The sequence below is a fragment of the Rhinolophus sinicus genome, chromosome 14 (assembly GCF_057876585.1).
Source record: "Rhinolophus sinicus isolate RSI-liver-muscle chromosome 14, RSI-T2T, whole genome shotgun sequence".
In the NCBI taxonomy this organism is placed as follows: domain Eukaryota; kingdom Metazoa; phylum Chordata; class Mammalia; order Chiroptera; family Rhinolophidae; genus Rhinolophus; species Rhinolophus sinicus.
In genome coordinates, this window is record NC_142514.1 from 87,562,525 (window position 1) to 87,583,690 (window position 21,166).

Below are 21,166 nucleotides of genomic sequence, written 5' to 3' on the forward strand. Positions count from 1 at the left end.
ACCTGCTTCTTCCTCAGTCCTCCCCATGTCAGTATACAGCACCACTATCCAGTTGCTTGGATCAAAATCTAGGTATCATGCTACATCTTCCCGCACAGCCCACATCCAATCCATCAGTTAGCCAAGTTGGCTCTGTCTTCATAACATATCCCAAATCTAACCCCCAGTCCTTACCACCTCCACTGCTACAATTCTAGTCTAAGCCCTGCCGCTTCTTGCTTTCACTCCTGACGTGCCCCTCATCCATTTTCCACACAGCAGCCTCGTAGCTTAGAAAGCATAAACCAGATCATGTCATTTACCTGCTTCAAGCTTTCTAATGACGTCCTCTCCCACTCAATAAAATCCACATTCCTTGGCAAGCCTGTGAGCACTTGTCTGTCGCGTTTCATCTCCCACCCTGTGCATCTTGCTTAGTTTCATGTAGCCACATTGGCTCCTTGCTGTTCTTCAAACACACCCAAGCCCATGTCTACTTGGGAGCCCCTGCCTGACATGCTCTTCCCCCAGATCCTTTCAAGACTCCCACCCTCACTTTCTTTAGCTCAGTTCAAATGTCACCTCACAGAGGCCTTCCCTGACCACTCAGTCTAAAATAGCCCCTCACATTTGTATTTACCATCTCCCCGACTAGAATATAAGCTCCACAAGGGCATGAAACTGTCTTAATCCATTCTATATTCCTAGTGCCTGACATATGGGAGTTATTGATTGATTAGATGGATGGAGGGATGGGTGGATATGCTGTAGTCTAGCACTCTTTTCACCTGGATTTCCTCACACTGCATTTTTTAAAAGTGTAACATGAAAGAACTGAGATAGTTCTAAATAGCTTAATTCTACATTTGGTAATAGATTTTTAAAAGCACTTAAAGAGAATATATCCTTAAACATTTGAATGACAGTGCTGGGCATAAATATTCCATAGAAATGGTTTCCTCTTTATTGAAGTATCATAGCATCATAGCATACTCTTAAGGGAAAAATAAAACCTCTCGACAGCAACTGTAGGAAACTAACATTAAATTGTAACAGAGACTCTTAACTAGAAAATTTTCAGTACATTTCATTTCATTGGCAAGCTATCCAAATAATAGCCTCTATTAAGAGAAGATATGACCATCGTACCAAAACTGATTCAGAAGTATCTGAGAACCACACAAGATGGGATAGCTAATGGGGGAAGAGTGTCCACTATGAGTTCAAGTTCTACCTTTTCTACTCATTAACTAGATGACCATGGATAAGTTATTTAACCTCTCTGTGCCTCAGTTTCCTCATCTGTTAAATGGGGGTGGTAAAAGTACCGAAATTTACCCTATAAGTTTGTTTTGAGAATTAAATGAGTTGACTTATGTAATACATTAAAACGTAGCCTGACATAAGTGCTATATTTAATGTTTGCTTTATGACAATTTAATCATCATCATCAGCTCTAGGTGTCCATTGGGGATTTACTCTTTGTAAGCCATCCATAACGAGGTTGATAGGCCATGATCATAAGTAGTTAAAACTTTTTAAAATGAAGTTCGTTGCAGTTCCCCTTGGAGCAGTTAGCTGGATTAGACTGCTTTCTATGATCTTAAAATACATATTAAAGCTAAAGAAATACTAGTTTTGTAAATCCTTAGATGGCACACCCATACAGCTGGTACCACAAATGATGTCACGTTTCAGGAAGATCAGCTAATATATTCCATGGACTCAAAGGTACTTCTCAGGATAAAATGTGTTTTACTTCTAGTTCCCAGGCTGGTCTTTGATTCAGACCCAAATTAGAGAAAAATCTAGCCTTTCAAATAGGTCTCTGCTGAACCCATTTTGATAATTTACTGAAGTTATTCATTACCACATTTAGTAATTTAGGTGAAATTTCTCATTTCTCAAAACAAGTTTTGCTTACACCGTTTCAAAAGAATGTTATTGGTATGTGGGTAGGTTGTCTGGAGCCAGCCTCTTATCTGGAGACCAGATTCAAAAAGTCTGAGCTCAGCGAAGTGACTTAGCCCACATGCTTTTGTTTTGTTTTGTTTAATAAGCATGTATGAGCCCTGCTAAAACACAGTGCTACCCCCATCTAGGAACAATGCTGCACATATCATTTCCTGAAATAATGGAGTTGGAAGGCAATTATCTACTCACAAAACAGGCTGAAACAACAGTTCCTGATATTCTTCTCAAATTCTTTAACTTCCCAAGGAATCCGGAAAAAATAATTCCATGAGACAGTGTTGTGAATGAAGGTATGCTGTTTCAGTTTCCTTCACTGGAATCCAGTAACCAGCAGTAAATGAATTACCACCCACGCGCCGTTTCCAAGGGGCTCTGGCTGGGTGAGCTGTCTGTCTGCTTTGGGAACACCGCACAGCCTGTAGCCCCTGTGACAGCATGGCCTCGAGCTCCTTTCTGTTCACTTTTGGGAACCATCCCAGAGATTGCCTGCAGCTTCTGGAACTATACTTAATTATGACATTGTTTTCCTTTTACTCCTAAAGAGAATTGGGGACTTTGGTTTCACATTCCCAAACAAGAAGTGTATACTTTCTAGAAAGACTGAATGTCTATTTCATCAAAACATGTTTTCAAGTAGTGTGAGAGAGAGCTTTATGAACCCGTGGCTCCTTCATCTTGAATGTGGGTTGGTAGGGATTTATAAAAAGGGCTGTCTCCTCTGTGACATTGCCAAAGTAGCCCAATGATGTTCATGGCAAAAAAGAGAAGTTAAGAAGACTTCTAATATTTAGACATTACCTTCTTGAATTCTCATTTGAAAGAAAACTAGCACAATATATTATTTCAGGGATGCACATACAGGTTTTCTTCGTGTTCTACAAAAAAGTGGGGTTAGTCATCTGGACATTGAGCCTGTATGATGCCAATTATAAAGCTATTTGGAAACTTCCAGAAGATTGCCTGTCTCAAATTTCATCTGAATATTTGACTTTGTGTTGACATATCCTCTCCACGAAATAGAAGGTATGATATATTGTGTGTAAGTGTCACAGAAGTGACATTCAGTAGAATGAGGAGAAACTTGAGACACTGTAACATTACTTAGGGAGGTTGTATAAGCTGTCTCCGGAAGTTTTGCGTAGACAGATAGACTATTTTCAGTCTGGCTTATTTGGGTATTCATAAATCTTCTGCCTGTCTGGAAGCTTAGGTATTGATTTAGTGGCTTTTCATTCTGATGCATCACAATTAAATTGATTGACATTTTCTCTAATGAAATGTACAACTTTTAGAAGTGTAGTTGAAGTGTAGTTTGCATCTAAAATTGATTATTTCTGATTGTATCAGCAATTGACCAATTCTTTGGAAATAGTGGAAATAGCTATATTGAGGTCTTCTTCCTTTAAGACAGCTCTCCAGTGAGCCTGGCCCTTAATTAGCTGGTTGGCATTCTTTATATGGCTCCTAATGGTCACATGTCCACATTAGAGAATTCCTTACCACTTTGTCGTGTCCAGCACGACAAGAGCAGTGGGAAGCAAGGAGGGCGGCACAAGGTTAAGAAAGACAGTAGACAAGAATAGAGTGCAAGCAGGGCCAAGGGACTGCAGCCTCAAGGACTGAGCCCTGAATTGGGCCAACACATGGCTTTTATCAGTTAGATGTGGAAGTAAAAGAAGTAAAGCTTGTCAATCTCAAGATCTGTGAATTCCATACATTACAATAGGAAACTGATTCAAGCCAATCACCCTTGCCTGCAGGCAGCGGAACCATAAGTCTCAGGATAAGTACTTCCCCAAGGGACAAAATCTTTATGCATATGAATAGATGGTGAGCACATCATTGCGTCACTTCCCCTGCAGGTTGTGGGAAGGAATGCAGCCACAGAGGCAGAGGCTCTCCTTAGCGGGGGAAGGTGGGGGCTGTGCCCACCTCTAAAGACCCTGTGAGTTCCCCAGATGGTCCCCACGCGGCGTGTCTGGCTTGGGTTGCCCCCCCACCCCCGTGGGGAGTCATACCCGTCTTTGACTAGCCAGCTATCTTTCTGGGGCCAAATAGGGAGACATAAGGTGTAAGCACAAAGGTGAAGCAAAGTCCCTGAAAGGCTCCGTCTCACCGACTCTCCTTTCTTTAGGGGCAGGCACGAGGGGACAGACGGGTAGGCTGCTGCTGCTGGTGGCAACGCCACTTGACATTGTCTCCTTTTGACTCCTACTGACTCTGCAAGCCAAGACATTCAAATTGAGAAACTATGGATGGAAGTGGGTTAATTTGTTTCATTAAAAAGATAACATAAAATTAAGAACATTTAAAGAAGAGCCCATGACAAAAGCTCAACATGAAATTAGGGCTGTGCCACTGCGAGGTAATGGACAGAAAGTGCCGCGTGGTTCCGCGGGTTGTGGTCAAAGTCTTTCTGGATAAAAGAGGCCCAGACCTGAGGCCTTCTGTGGAGTACACTGGGGCCAGACTTCAGAGATCTTAGGTCCAGTGTAAGAACTTAGAAAGTGAGCTGTGTCTGCAGCCTTAAATCAGTTGTCTTGGTTGTTTGGGCTGTAGTTTGTATCCATGGAATCGTTTTTTGGCTTCTTATCGGGAGTCACTCCCAGGATTGGCTTAACAATAGTTAGCCAAATCCATAAATTCCAGTTACCTCAGAAGGAAATCGCCATCTATGAATAATCAGCACATCTATGAAGCCCTTAAAGCCTAATGACTGCCATATATACTGGGGGTGCCAAAAAATGTACACATTTTAAGAGATGTTATCTATGTGTTACTTTTCAAAGCTGAATTACATAGCAATGTGTAGTATGACGTTCACTCAAAAGATGGCGTTAATCAAATGAATGTGAGCGTCATTCATTGTATTACAATTTTAATACAGTTTTTTCCTTTCTGAAAATGTGTATACATTTTTTGGGCACCCTCTGTATTTAAGGATGCATACTATTAATGTTTTCTAGTATCAACATTATTTCCTTGGTAATACAGCAGTTCAGTAAAATATACGTTTCTAAATGCCAAGAGTTTGTTAGCCTTCAACAGCTATGTACATTGCAGGTACTAGGTACCTAAATGCACTAAGCACATAAAGTAGGAAAGTTAACTTAGAGTTTGTTCCTCATTTTCAATTCATTGTTACCCGTGCTGGATAAATGATAGATTGTGAATCTGTATTTACCTTAATACCTTTTCTAACTGTTTTAAAATAGGGAATGAATTTTTTTCTAAAGCAAGATCTCTTAGACTGTATCCAGGGGCCTGCATCCCTAATCCAGTCAACATGTATCCGGTTCCTATGATGTGCTTTGCAAAGTACAGGGTATGTAAGCAAAGTATAATGTGTGGACACCGCCTGTAACGAGCTTTAGGTGAAGAAGCAAAGGCTAATTTAAATGACATCGTTGGAAAACAATTTAAAACTAAATTTTAGAATGCTTGGATTGTACAGGAACATTCGGATTGTGCAGGAAGAAGTCACTATAGACTGAAATAGTTTATCTCCCAAGGAGGCTTCACTGAAGAGGCAGGGGTAAGAGATGAGTAGAATATAACTGGAGAGAAAGGAAAGAGACAGAAACATTTATGGACCCTCTTCTGAATGCCAGACTGATAAGTAGTGGCTTCATGTGCACAGCCTCATTAGTTGTGCAGTGTAGACATACGTAGCCCTGTTTATGCGTGAGAACATGAAGGATGCAGGAGATTGAATAGCTTGCTCAAGCTTATACAACTCATGAGTTGCTAATAAGTAGTGATTAAGATTATCGGTTCTGAACTCCAGGCACTTTGGGATTTGAATCTCATCTCCTCTGCTGACTGGCTGTGCTTAATTTCTTTGTGCTTCAGTTCTCCAACCTGTAAACTATGGAAAATAATAACATCTACCTTATAGGTTTAGTTTGATGAGTAAACTACAGGTAACCCCCATGTAACACGGCACTTCTATAACACGGTTTCACTCTAACACGGTTCAAGAATTGTGGGGAACCCTCGTGCAACACGGCATCCTAGAACACCGTTTCACTCGAACATGGTTTGAGAATTAGAAAAATCCCCGAACAACACGGAGCATGTAAGAGCTTTTAAGAGCAAAAGATATCTCATTTGAAATGTTTCACTCGAGCGTGGATGTTGTATCAGATGTGACTACAGAATTTTAAAATTTATTAGAATTTTAAATCTATTTTGTTTCTGGAGTATTAAGTTCAGAGGATGAAGATATCTTGTCAAAAAGAAAACGCCCTCGGTTAATGGTGCTTAGGAGTGATGACGAAGAAAACATTATTTAATACATACTAATATGTTATACTTTGGGTGAAAAATAATTTCTCTTAATCATAAAAATATAATAGTATTTTTTTTTAATTTTTGGAACCTACCCCTTTTTTGTTCTTTGTTTCGTATAGCACGGATTCAAATTACACGGCATTTTTAGGGACCTAACGACTGTGTTATACGGGGGTTGCCTGTGCTTAATGAGACAAAGAACTTAGCACACTTTCTGACACTGTAGCTACTCAATAGATGTTCAATGGATATAGATAGAGAAAGAGAATTTGAGTGAGATTCACGTTTACATCTTGTCTGACTGACTCCAAAGTCTATACTTCTTTATATTATATTACTACCCTGCAGAGAGAGCAGGTAGAAAATTCCAGACAGGAGAATAAGAACAAACATTTTGTCTGCTAAAGAAAGGTGAAGTCTTCTTGCCTGAATAGGGTTGGATTGGGGAACTCCAGAAAAAGTGATGGGATGAAAAAGAAGGAAATTAATTATATGGGACTTACAAGCTAGACAGAGGGAGACTAGATGCCATATGGACCTGGAAAGCCTGTTCGTCCATGGTCCGGAGAATGGCAAGATGCAAGTGTTGCTCTAGGCTTGTGTGGGGTAAGGGTGGGGGTGCTGGAAGTCAGTTTGGAAAGCTGCCAAGTAAAGCGTGAGGTAATGTGGTCCTGCCCTGGGGGAAATATGGAAAGCAACAGAAAGGACACACGTGGGAGGACGCTGGTACTGGCGACACCACCTAGCTCAGCCGACAGAACAGCTGCTGGGAGCTCGGGGCTGCCCCAGCACTACTAGACCCCGCCCCATTACTGATACTTCTTGAAACTACCAAAGCTTCAGTCAACTTTAAATTAACTAAAAATGATTGTCATGATTAAAAGAAAAAATCAGTAATGTTTTATTCTAGATAATCACCAAATTGAGAAAAATATAATAGTATACCAAAGAGTCTCTTGACATAATTTTTCTGCTTCAGCAAGCCACACATACTGTTTTAATGCCTACCTATAATTTACTACGATTTAGTAAATTGACAATACTTCTCAAAAGATTTGACATTTCTGATTTTATATCCCGTTTTCCCCATTGTTTACATCTTCACCTGTTAACATATGTCCAGTTTGAATACAATAATACCCAAGCTTCTTTCTTAGCAATATAGACTAGTGATTATACCCAGTAGATCTTATCATTAAGTACAAAGGTTAATATCTGAAGATAAAAAAGAGCAAGTGGCATGTATTAGCTGAATGGTTCCTGAGCTAATCCTTTGGTTATTAATCTAAAAGTATCGATAGGTCTTGCTAGCCTGAATCTGGCAAATTATTAGTAATTATTCTTATATTCATCCAGTCCCTGGAATGAAAACATAAAGGAATTGCAGTAATAATAGTAATAATTATATCAGGTTAGGAAAAAATATGTCATAATGATTAAGGATACGAAATGATTAAGCCCTCAGCTTCCTCATTGGCTTGCTCTGAGAGATAGATGGGATATTTGTGTCAGACAGTATCTGGCACTTTAAAAATGCTCACTTTTTTTTTTAGTACTTAAAGTTGTATCATACATTATAGTTTACAAAAAAAAAAATTGCTCACATATTTATTTTATTTGAACCTGTCAGTCCTGCTGTGAAGTAGGCAGGGAAGGTGCTGTTATTCTCATCTGACAATAAAAACTGAAGTTCAAAGAGGTGTTAAGTAGCTTAGCTTACTTAATTAGTTAATTAGTTAATTAACGGCAAATCCAGGACTCAAACTCTGGTGCTCTTCCCTCTAGATTTTTCAGCTGCATGTATCAAAAACAATACAGTGGCAAGGAACCCTGACTTTCATGAACTTAAGAGCAGGTCAGTGGTAGCAGTAATTTCCAAGTGCCAATCCAGTCAGTGATAATATATGACAGAGTGTTCCTGTCTGCGTCATTCAGATTCTCAGGCTAAATGGTGAAATGAGAAAATGGGGGTCAGTATAGTGAGTTTTAAATAGAGTTAAATTTATTCAAATTGAAGGACTGCCTTTTACTCTAAGGTTATATCTTTCCTATTTTTTGATGTTAAAATATTCTTATGAAATGCTGACAGACATAGTTATTTTTTGTTGACATCATTAGTTGATGTAATAGTACTTTCACAAAACCCCATTAGGCCACAAATTTTGTATTACAAATTTTCTAGTCCAAAATTTGAGAATCCCTGCTCTAGTGTGATTTCGTTATTTTAGTTATTAATAGTTTAAGTTTACAGTGTTATTTAGTTTATCTACATAAAGGCATAAAATCAGGCACTTGAATTTTTATACAATTTTGATTTTATTTTTTTTTAAAGATTTTATTGGGGAAGGGGAACAGGACTTTATTAGGGAACAGTGTGTACTTCCAGGACTTTTTTCCAAGTCAAGTTGTTGTCCTTTCAGTCTTAGTTGTGGAGGGCGCAGCTCAGCTCCAGGTCCAGTTGCCGTTGCTAGTTGCAGGGGGCACAGCCCACCATCCCTTGCGGGAGTCAAACCGGCAACCTTGTGGTTGAGAGGACGCGCGCGCTCCAACCAACTGAGCCATCCGGGGGTTCAGTTACAGCTTAGCTCAAGGTGCCATGTTCAATCTTTGGTTGCAGGGGGTGCTTCCCACCGTCCCTTGCGGGACTCAAGAAGTTGAACTGGCAACCTTGTGGTTGAGAGCCCACTGGCCCATGTGGGAATCGAACCAGTAGCCTTCGGAGTTAGGAGCATGGAGCTCCAATCGCCTGAGCCACTGGGCCGGCCCAACAATTTTGATTTTATCTCTATTTTGTGTTACCTAGGTCACTGATTCTTAGCTCTTTTTGGCAGAAATCACAAACCATTTTGAGAACCTGATAACTATAGATTCCTCTCATCACCTTCAAACCCCCCAAAAGCACATACACAAACAAGTGTTAGTACAAACTGAGTAGTTCACAAACTTGGTGGTACCCAGAAACCTCTAAGTAGTTTTAGTTAGTTTGTTCATGTAACCTATTTTGTTTGTTGGTTTTTTTCATCTTGTTTGTTTTGCTCTGTTAGGTGTTAGGGTTTATACAGGTGAGACTGGTTTTACAAGAGACTGTGTGGAAGGCCCAGGGCCAGAGCCCAATGTTTATTTGGAGGTCCCTACACCTTGTGTGGTTTCTCAGGCAGAACTGGCATTTGATGGAAAACTGTGAAATATTATTAGAATATACTGTGTTGGTAAGGAAGTGGGGAAGAAGGACTTGGTGAGAGTTTAAATGAACGTAATATCTTTGGAGGGCAATGTGGAAATATCTATCAAGGTTTAAAATGCACATACTTGTATTTGTATATGAAGACATGTATACAAAGATCTTTGTTGGAGTCTTTTCATATATGAGCAAATTACTGGAAATGCATAAATATCCATCAGTAGGGAACTGGTTAAATAAATGATGGTATATTCAAGCTAGAATACTATGAAGCCATGAAAAAGGATGAAGTAGCACTATTTATGACCAAGATATAGTGTTATGTGAAAATGCTTTTTTCAAGGCGGAAATGCACACATACATGGGTTTGGCTATTCTGGGAGCACATGCCAGCAGCTAGTAATAATGATGGGCTTGGAGGTGGAGAGAAAAGGGTCTACAGTAGGTGAGATACTTATTTTCCTATTTATCATAGTGCTTAACTAATTTTAATCAGGTCCTTGTGTTATTGCTTATTCGTTTTTTTTAAAAAAGCTAGTTTGAAAAGAAGGAATTAATTTTTAAAATTACTATGCAATATGAGAAAAAGAGATTAGAGGATATTTAGATTAAACTGCCTAAATGAAAGGGGATAGTACAAAATGAACAGACTTTTCTTTTTGCCTGTTTTCTAATGTGAGAAGAAGGGGGCACTTGATGGAGTTAAGAACTAGTCAATGAATAAATCAAAGGAAATAGCTTTTCACACAGTATGTGGCCAGTCGAAGGAATTTACCGCCACAGGCAGCCATAGAGTCAAATACTATGGCTGGATTTTTTTTTCTTTTTCCTTTTTGGAAGTCTGGTCACTTATGTCCAGTCATAACATTTGCAGTTATGCAAGAGAAGATAAGGATAATCAAATCTGATGGTGCAGGATGTAAGCTGATCATTACAAAGGAAGGAATTTCTCCCCAATCTCCCTTCTTTTTTGGCTTTTCCAAAGCCTCAGAATAACATTACACAATTAGCTAGGTCCGCTTTGAAGAACTGACAGTACTTCCTCTGAATCATTAGGTATTATTCATGGCCCAGGGAAGAATTCCAGAGCTGCCAGGGCAGCAAAGCTCATAACTCTCTTTTTGCACCCAGAGTGATGGCCCCTTCGGTTTAGAGTTAAGCATTTTGGCAGGGCAGTCCTCCTGCTGCGGCACGACTCCTGCCATTCCCAGGAAAGAACACGTTCAAAGGGAAATAATGGGTTTCAGTTCTTCTCCTGTGGAGCTGGCCATCTTGTATAATATAAGTAACAAACCCTAGATTATTAAGAGAGGGCCTGATTGGATATTCAGGAAATAATACATGCTTTTTTTTCTCTTTCTCTTTCCTTCCTTGGCTCCAGCTAGTAATGAATCCCTCCAGCAGGGGATAGGCAGAAGACATAAGCCAGCACTTACCAACCTCATTTAGCCCCAGTTACAGGTTTGACATTATTATTAGTCTCGTTTATCCACATGGCTTAAGAAATACTGCACCCGTGTACCTCTTGTGTTTCAAGATCAAGAGAAGAATGTATCAAATTGACTTGCATTTGAGCAAGTAAATGGAGTGTAGAATGGTATACTATGTCAGCGTGAGCAAGATAAGTTGCACTTAACAAAATCCACTGCAGATTGTCTCCATTCTGTCCCTCCCAAGTGATCCGGTCAAGGGCAAACCTTCAAGTGTCTAACCACAGGAATGAGAGGACTCTGTCATTAAAAGGGATTTCTCCCATATTGTGGAATCCAGTAGCTGGCAGACTGGGTATTTGTTAAGTGTGCAGGATAAATGTGCTTCCCTTCCTCAGTGTTGTGCTTTGCAGAGCCTTTTCTGTCAGCCAGCAGTTGGATGACATGTAGACAACACAATTCGTGATCCCAGGCCCATCTGGTGCTGGACGCAGTGGTATTTTGTGTGTCCCACATATAGGGTTCAAAACAGTTGGTCATCCAAACACCCAAAGGCAGGAGAAAATTTGTTTCCATTAGTATTATTTATCTTAATTACATGCTAGAAAGTTCCAATTGAACTTTAAAACAAAAATCATTACATTTAATTACATAGTCATGCACCAATTAACAACCAGGATACGTTCTGAAAAATTCATCATTAGGTGATTACATCATAATGTGTGAACATGATAGAGTGCAAACCTAAATGGTACCGCCTACTACATACCTAGGCTATATGGTAAAGCCTATTGCTCTGTAGGGGAGGGAAAATAATTTTTCCTCTGCCCTTTTGGGTTCTTGGCTGAGACATCCCTCAAATAAATGACAGATTAACAGCAGAAAAATAAACAACAGTTTAATAACATGTATATCTCCACATTAAATGCATTTCTTAGGGAGAGACCTAAGAAAACTGAGCAACTGGTCAAAATGGTGGAAGCCACCATCTTAAATACCATCTTCAGCAGAAGACAAAAGATGTGGGGGGGTGGGAGAGTCAGTTATGAGAGGTGACCAGGAAGAGCACAGTAAACAAGGGTAAGGTTATTATGCAGACTTAAATCCTTGTCTTCTGCTTGGATAAGAGTTTCTAGTTTCAACCCTCTCTTCCAGGTACTGGGAGGACGACACCCTTACAAATGGAGATTTCCTTTATAAATGTAAATGTATTTTACAAAGAGTAACTTCTGCTTGGTTTTCAGAGCTTCTCCCATGTCTACTGTTTCTTAAAATTAGCCCGCCTAAAGTAATCCTTATGGCAAATAGACATATTTTGGGGCAGCAAATTCTGTTTCCATACAGCTCCTAGGCTACAGACCTGTACAACATGTTACTGTACTGAATACTGTAGGTAATTGTAACACAGTGGTAAGTATTTGTGTGATGTGTTGCACTACAATGTCACGAAGGCTATGACATCACTAGGCAATAATGTTACCATGCTGAGGGTCTGGCTGCTCACTGCACAAAAGCCAAAACTCCAGAGGCGAGGTTGGTGGAAAGAACAGCAGGTTTATTCCCAAATGCCAGCATTAAGGGAAGACAGTGGACTCCTTGTCACAAAGACTGCCTTCCCACTCTTAATTACCACCAAAAGATTTTGTAGGCATGTAAGGAGAGGCAGAACAAAGGAAAAGAAGTTGGTCACCAATTCCTGAAAAAGGCGCTTCCCAGAGGCTGATTTGTTTCAGGGATAGGAGTGGATCTTAAACAGATGTAAAAAGTTCTTTCAAATTATTGAGCCAGGTATGCATACAGTTTGAAGTAAACCACCATTGAAACTGGTGGGTGTGTGCACAGTAAATATATAGTAAACAGAGTCATCAAGGTTTGGAGTGATGGAAGAAAAGCAAAGCAAAGAAAACTTTCAGAAAGTCCCAACCTAAACTATACTGTTAAACCAAATTAAACTAGAGCAGAGGTGTCCAAACTGAGGCCCGCGGGCCAACTGCGGCCCGCAATCCGTTTTTAATTGGCCCGCAGCAAATTCCAAAAATATATTTAGTTTACTTAAATAAACCAGGTGAGGCAATACGTACTTCACCTCGAGTGAGTGGCCCGACTGATTGTGTATTTTACCGCATATGGCCCTTGGTGAAAAACATTGAAAAAAGTTTGGACACCCCTGCACTAGAGGTTTAAATCTCAAAATAGAAGATTCGGTGTCACTATTACAATAGGAGTTTTTTAGCTCCATTATAATTTTATGAGACCACCATTTTATTATTATTTTTTCTAAGTTTTCACAACAGGTTGATACCATTTTATTCATCAGCATGTGTGTACACTGTTATTGCATGTTTTGGTCTCTAAGTAGTTGGCCATTTCTCACTGGCTAGACCTTGGAGAGTTTGCAGATAGTTCTGAGGTTCCTGGACTCCCTCTGAAGTTCTGGCTGCCCAGGTGGCCACATGAAGTGGTGGGTTTCTCCACACTTTCTTGATCCTCCTGTGGCTCATTTCCATTTTGATTCAGTGCCTTATTCAGCCTGTGATAATGGCCAAATAGTGTTGGCCTTTTAGCTTTCTTAGACTTAATGGAAGGCCTGGGAGTTTTAGGAGAGGCTTTTTTTGTTGAACTCCCTTGAAAGGGTCTTTTTACCCCCATGGTTGTCTTGGGCACCTCGTCTCTGCCTCTGGACTTGAATGGACAGGTGGCCTTCCTCTTCTTCCTCCCTTTGGTGCTTGGGGTTGGATTTTCCATAATGCTAGTTACTTGCAGTTTCCTGGTCGCCCTTGCCACATCAATGCCTCCCGGTGGTCTTGAGAGACCACCATTTTATATGTGGTCCTTCCATGACTGACGTCATTCAGTGATGCATGACTGTAATTCCTTCATTTGCTATCCAATCCCATTGCACCATGTGCAATCCCAACTTTCAACCATTTTAGGAGACCATTGCATTTCTAGTGCTGTCCAGTGCTTTCTGTGGTGATGGACAAGTTCTGTGTCTGTGCTGTCCAACACAGTAGCCACATGTGGCTACCGAGTATTTAGAATGTGGCTAATGTGACTGAGGAAATTAATATTTAATATAATTTGATTTTAACTAACTTGTAAACAACAATGCCATCTGAGCGTTAGCATTCCTTGTGTCCCCAGTCCATTTGACATTAGCATCCAGGCAAAACTACAGAAGTGACATAGCCTTTTTCTTTCCTGGAAAGAGCATTGGCTCTCTTTTTTGTCATTAAATTTAAAAGCAATGCTAAGATATCACTTTGCTGTTTTCACACAGTATTAGGAAAAGTGAGACAGTGTTGTCACTATGCAAAGGCTGCAGTTGTCACTCAGATCCTGTCACGAGGCCTGTGCTCGTCCGTAATACCTGAATGGCAACCTCAACGAACAACAGTAATGAGGCCTCTTTTTCTAAATGGAATAAGCTTGAATAAAAATCTAAAAATCTAATGTTTGCATAGCCAAGAGCAACATAGGGTACTGGGAAATTCCATCAGTATGCCAAGCAACTTCTTGGCAGCAAGGCCCATCCATGTCTTTTATCTGCTTCCTTAGTTCGTAGCATAAATGTTAATAAGTGCTTCTCAAATGAGTGAATTAGTATGTGAATGGACAAATTAGTATCACTCAGAAGTGATGGTAGTAACATAAGGAAGAAGTCTCTCATTAAAGCACCTTAGCAGGTATCTTTATTAGCAGATATATTATGGAAACACAAAATACAAGTAAAAATGTTTTGGATTTATGGAACAACTAATATAAAAACACTGCATTCATGACTAGTTTGAGTACTTTGTGAAATAAATGGTATCCTACATTTATTAAATCTGAGTCCAGAAAAAAAATTTGTATTTTCTACAAAATGTGTACTTACATTTGACTATATTTTTTGCAATGGGCTCCATTCCTTCCTGGCCATTCCTTTTCACCTTGACATGCTTTTTACCACTGCTCTGATAGACGGTATAGTCAGCTGCCTCCCTCTCATTCCTCCTGCCCAACTTTACCATTACTGTGGTCAGATGTATGAAATTACTTTGTCAACTTAAGCGCAAAGTCATTCATTTTGCAGATAACAAAACAAGATCCTCACTTTTCTGCTTTAAGATGTTTTCATAGGATAACCTCAACTTTTCGTAGTCCCCTGTCTGCTTTCTTCATTGTTCTCATCAAAACAATTTGTCAGGTTCCTCACTTGATCAACCCATACCTGCCATTAAGCCTTTTGCTTTCAAGTTGTAGCTAATGGCTTGAATGCCCAACCTCTCCAGCACTCTAGCCTCTTTTCCTTCTTAGTATCAAAACATACTTGAAATGCCAATTCATGTAGAAGCTTTCTCAGTCAGCAAAACCAGTGTGTTAAGAAAGAAAGAACTCAGAGCTCTAGGAAGTGTGATAATGATTTAAAAATTTACTTGTGCCACTAGCTGGTTGTACGATCTTGGGTAAATTCCTCAACCTCTGTCAAATGGGGAGGGAGGAGTCTACGTGACCAAGGTGATCCCTCCACACTCTAAAATCTGTGGGATTGAGGTACACCATTTGCTTGCTACCACACTGTCAAAACCCACAATAACGATATGCTCTCTGACTATCAGTGAACGCTGCAAATATATTCTGTGATGAATTAGAAATAATTGTACACTTAATTTATATGAAATGTAACATGTGCACCGCTATGCTCTCAGCATACTACCATGAATGTATGAGTATTTAACATATGATGGTAATAAAACATTTATGGTATAGATTTGCTTCTGTTAATGACAGACTAGTCAATTCATATCAACCCTCCTCAGAGAACATTATTTTTTAATTGGTTGAATACATGGAGTGCTAACAAGTTAGTGAATAATTATAGCGTGCCAAGATCTGGGAAAAAGAATTGCAGAGAAGTGAGCGTTTGGGCCCACTTTTTCCTTCGGGACTCTGCCTGAGAGACTGAAAAGCTGAGCAGAGTTTTTGACAAACTCCTAGAACTAGGGGACTAAACACTGAGTTTGGGGTCTGTCATGGCATCAGTCTGGTAGACTTCAACAACTTGGATTGGAAAGGCTACACCATAGGATGAAGTGCCAACAGAAATAGGCCATCCCTCACAGACACTGCAATTCATCTGTGAATTACCTAAGCCTCTGCTTAGATTAAGATGATTGAGATTGCTAGTGTCCCTACATATCTGTAGAGAAGAAACTTATATTTCTCTTTGGAGGACTATAACATCATCCTAGACCTTAAATTCTCTCTAATTGTTCACATACAATGTCCATAATTCAATCAAATATAATGGTGTGCAGGGGAGTTAAGACAATGTGATTAATTCCCAAGAGAAACAATAAACAATAGAAAGGACTCACAGGGATCTATATAATGGCATTATCTTACACAGACTTTAAAATAGCTCATTAATATATTTAAGGAAATAAGATAGGATTTATAGCAGATTTGATACAACTAAAGCAAGAACTAATAGAGAAAAAGAAAATTCTTAAGAAAATATCCAGAATGAAGAATGGAAAAATAAAAGTTTAGAAAATACAGAAGAGAGCAGGGGGTAAAATGAAAAATATGATATGTGCATTTGGAGTCCTGGAAGGAAAGGAAAGAGAAAAGTAGACAGAGGCAATACTTGAGATTATGGCTGAGAATTTTCAAAATTGGTAAAAAGACATAAAGCCATAGATTCCAAATCATTAGAAACCTCAAGCAAGATAAACATAAAGAAAAAAAGTTATAGGAAAATTTTGCTGAAAAGCAAACACAAAGAGAAAAATCTTTAAAGCAACCAAAAGAAGGGGGAGCAGATTATCCTCAAAGGATCAACAGTAAGACTGACAATTACCTTCTTTACAGAAATAAAAGATAGAAGAATAAAATCTTAAAGTTTGGATTTCTAAGCCCAACAAAAACAACCTTCAAAAATGACAAGGAAATGAAGACATTTTCAGATGAACAACTTAGAGAATTCACAAACAGACCCAAAATAAAGGAAACCCCTACGAGTGTACTTCAGGCAAAAGAAAAATGATTCCAATTGCTTGGAGTCAGAGGAAGAAATGAAGAGCAAAGAAATGGGGTCAATAAATGAGCTAATAAATATTGTCTGAACAAATGTTGTTCTTTATAAAGTAATATTAATGCTATATTTGGGGAGTTAAAAATACGTTGAAGGATTTTTTATTTTTTTTTATCTCAACAACAACCAAGAGAAGTATAGATGAAAATATTCCAAGGTCTCTTGCATTTAGAAGTAAAAGTAATAATGATGTTAGCTTTTGATAATCAGCAAAACATGTTGTAATCTCTGCTGCTTAAAGATAGTAAAACACTGAAATGGCCACGTTAGTGGGAGAAAAGTATTTTAAAATATTGAGTCAATTCTAAAGGAGGCAAAAGAGAAGGAAAAGAGGACTTAGAACAGGCAAGACGAGTATAAAGCTGTTAAGAAGATGGTAGATTCTAAAACAAATATATATTAAGAAACACATTCAATGCATAGTGACAAAATGCTTTCATTAAAAATAAAAATATTGATTGCTGAGTTTAATTAAAAAAGAACTTGATGCTTTTACAAGAGATACATTAAATTATGAGAACACAGAAAGAATGAAAGCAAATGAATGGAAATGATATACTATGGAAACACTATCAAAAAAAAAAAAAAAGGTAGCTAAGTTAATATCAGAGAAAGGACACTGAGCAAGAAATATTCCAAGAAATAACAAGAGCTAATTCATAATAATAAAATATTTAATTTACCTGTAAAACATAAGAATTCTAAGTTTGCAGCAAATAACATAGCTTCCCCAATAAGTGACAGAAAAAAGACTTAAAAATCCGTAAAATTTGAACAAGACAATTAACAAGCTTGATCAAATTGGCCTAGATAGAACAGGGCTCTTATTTTTACACAATATGCAGAATACACACTATTCTTATGGACACAGGAATATTAATGAAAAGTGACCACATGCTGGTCATAAAGCAAGTCTCAACAAATTTCAGAATACTAAGATCATACAGACTGCTCTGACAACTCAGAATTAAGCTACAAATTAATAACAAAAAAATTACTAGAACTAATTCAAATGTATCTCTAAATAAGTTCTGGGTCAAAGGAGATATCAGAGTGGAAGTTAGAAAATATTATAAACTGAAAGAGAATTTAAGTATGACATTGAAACTTTGGGGATGCAGCTATAGCCATGCTTAATGGAAAATTTATAGTTTTGAACTGTAAATCTATAAAATACATAATTTACAGAAAAATCACATAAACATAGAAAGGAAATGCTAAAGTTTCCTAAGCACTCCTCTAGAAGTTAGAGAAAAAACAGCAAATGAAACCAAAAGGAAGTAGAAGGAAGGAATAAATAGATGAGAGTAACTAATAACTTAGTAAACAAATACAGAGAGGACCCACGGAGCCAAGAGTTGTTTATTTGAAAAGACTAATAAAACATAAATAAAATTGATGAACCCCTGGTGAGACTGATCAGGAAAAACGTGACGGCACAAATAACCAATACCAGGAATGTGAAAGGGAACATCACTTCAGAGCCCACAGACATCAAAACCAGGAGATTATAGACAACTGGATGCCAATAAATGTGAAAATGTAGAGAACTGGAGAAATTCCTAAGAAAATACAACCTCAAACCAGCCTAAGAAGTCATAGAAAATCTAAATAGTTGCATAACTATTAAAAAATTTGAATCCATAACTAAAGGTCATCTATAAAGAAAACTCCAGGGTTAAATGCTTTACCAGTGAATTCTTTCAGACATTGATTGTCTCGCAGTTTGTGTGGGTTATAAACATAAGGTGTGGCTTACCCAGGTGCCTCTGGTTCAAGGTCTCCACACAGCTGCACACTTGGCTGGGTCTGCAGTCTCACTGGAAGGTTTGATTGGTGGGGTATTCACTTCCAAGCTCACTCCTGTGGTTGTTAATAGGCCTCAGTTTCTCACAGGCTATTGACTGAGGACCTTGGTTCTTCTTTGGCTGTTGGCCAGAGGCCACACTTAGCTCCTTACCATGTGGACTCTCCACAGGGCTGGTCACACCACGGCAGCTCTCTTTCCTTGGAGCAAGTGAGTGAGCACCCAAGACTGAAACCACAGCCTTTTTGTTACCGAATCTTGGAAGTGACATCCCATCACGTCTGCTGTACTCTATTCTTAGAAGTGAGTCACTAAATTTGGCCCACACTGAAGGGGAGGGGATTGCACAGGGGCATAAATACCAAAGTGAAGGGCCTTTGGGGACCATCCTAGAGGCTGCCGACCACAGTAATCTTACACAAACTTTTCCAGAGATTAATAAAAGAGGGAACACATTGCAGTATGTTTTAGGGACCAGCATAAGTTTCACAAGGAAGTTACTAGAATGGAAAATTATAGGCAAAGCCATCATGAACGTAGATGTAAAAACTAAACAAAATATTAAAAAATTGAATGTAGCAGTATATTAACAGAATCCATCACAAACAAATTGGGTTTATCCCGTGAATTCCAGGTTGGGTTAACATTTGAAAATCAATTAGATCACTGTAACAGAATAGAGAGTCCAGAAATGGACCCATGTTTATATGGACAATTGATTAACAGGGTGGTATCACAGAGCACTGGGAAAAATACAGTCTTTTCAGTTATTGGTTCAGGATAAGTTGAATATCCATGTGGAAAAATAAAAGTTGGCCCTTACCTCCATACCATGCACAAAATTAATTCCAGGTAGACAGCAGATTTAAACATGAAAGGTAAAAGTATGAAGCTTCTAGAAGATAATTTAGGAGCATATCTGCATGAGCTCGGAAAGGGGAAGATTTCTTACACAGGACATTAAAAGCTTTAACCACAAATGACAAGACTGTAATCTTGGTCCTCCTTAAAAGTGGGAACTGTTTGTTATCAAACAATAATGTTAAGAAAGTAGAAAGGCAAGCCACGGAATGAGAGAATGCATTTATAACGTCTATAAGAAAAGATTTGTAGCCAAACAAATTAGTAAGAAAACATCATAAAGCTCAATAGAATAGATGGGCAACGAATTTGAACAGTCAACTCATAAAAGAGACTATCCAAATGACCAATAAGCATATGAAAAGGTGGCCAATTGCATTAGTCACAGGGAAATGCAGTTTAAACCACAATGCAATACTATTATTACACACACCCAAAATGGCTACAATTTTAAAGTTTGACAATATCAAGTATTGGTCAGATGTGAAGCCATGGAAATTTATACAGTGCAGATGGGAATATAAACTGACACATTTTGGAAGAAGTTGGGCATTATCTACGAAAGCTGAACATAGGTCTGCTCAAAGACCTAGAGAGTCCACTCCCAACTGATGTGTGCCCATGTTTACCAGAAGACACATACAAGCCTGTTTATAAGAGCATGATTTGTAAGAGCCCCAAATTGCAAAGAACCCAAATATCCATCAGCAGCAGGATGGATAAATAAATTATGGTATGTTCATATAATGGAATATGCACCCCCCAATGAACTAATTCAGTTACATATAATAATATGGGTGAATCTCGCAAACACAATGTTGAGTAAAACAAGCCAGATATAAATAAAATTACATACATTATGTGACGCTGTTTATGTAACGTTCAACAGGAACACTAATATCTGGTGGAAAAAGAAGTCAAAATAGTGGTTATCCTTGGGGGGATGGGAGAATGCAGTGATTGGGAGGGGGCTGAAGGCGGAGCTTCTGGGGTGCTGGTTATTTTCTACTTCTTGACCCAGGTGATAGTTACACAGTAGTATTCTTTCTGGATGATTCATTGGGTTATATACTTTTTTAAAAAGATAAAAATCCTATGATTATGTGTATTCAACCTAGGATTTATCATGTACTGAAGTCTGAGCTAAGTGCTAGAATTGCAAAGGTGAATCAGAGACCGTGTCTGCCTGGCTTCCAGGAATGCAGTCTAGCTGTGGACGACGACTTGTAGACATATTGCTGTGACATAATGTGCGAAGTGCCATCAAGGATCAATATACAGAATAAGATTAGTATCAGTCTTGCCTCATAAAATCAGGATTGGCCTGAGGAGAGAATAGCCAGAGAACTCCTTTCTCTCAAGGAGTGGCCATGTGAATTAGGTCTTGAAGAATGATTGGCCACTCAGCAAATGAGGATAAGATGGCTGGGGATGTTCTGGGTAGAAAATGCACGAAGAACGTGAGCAAAGTTTTAAAGTGCAGGCGTGTTCACTCAGCCACTAAACAGCTAATGAGACAAATCAATACTCAGTTTGGCATCCGTGCTGAAGACTGACAAGAC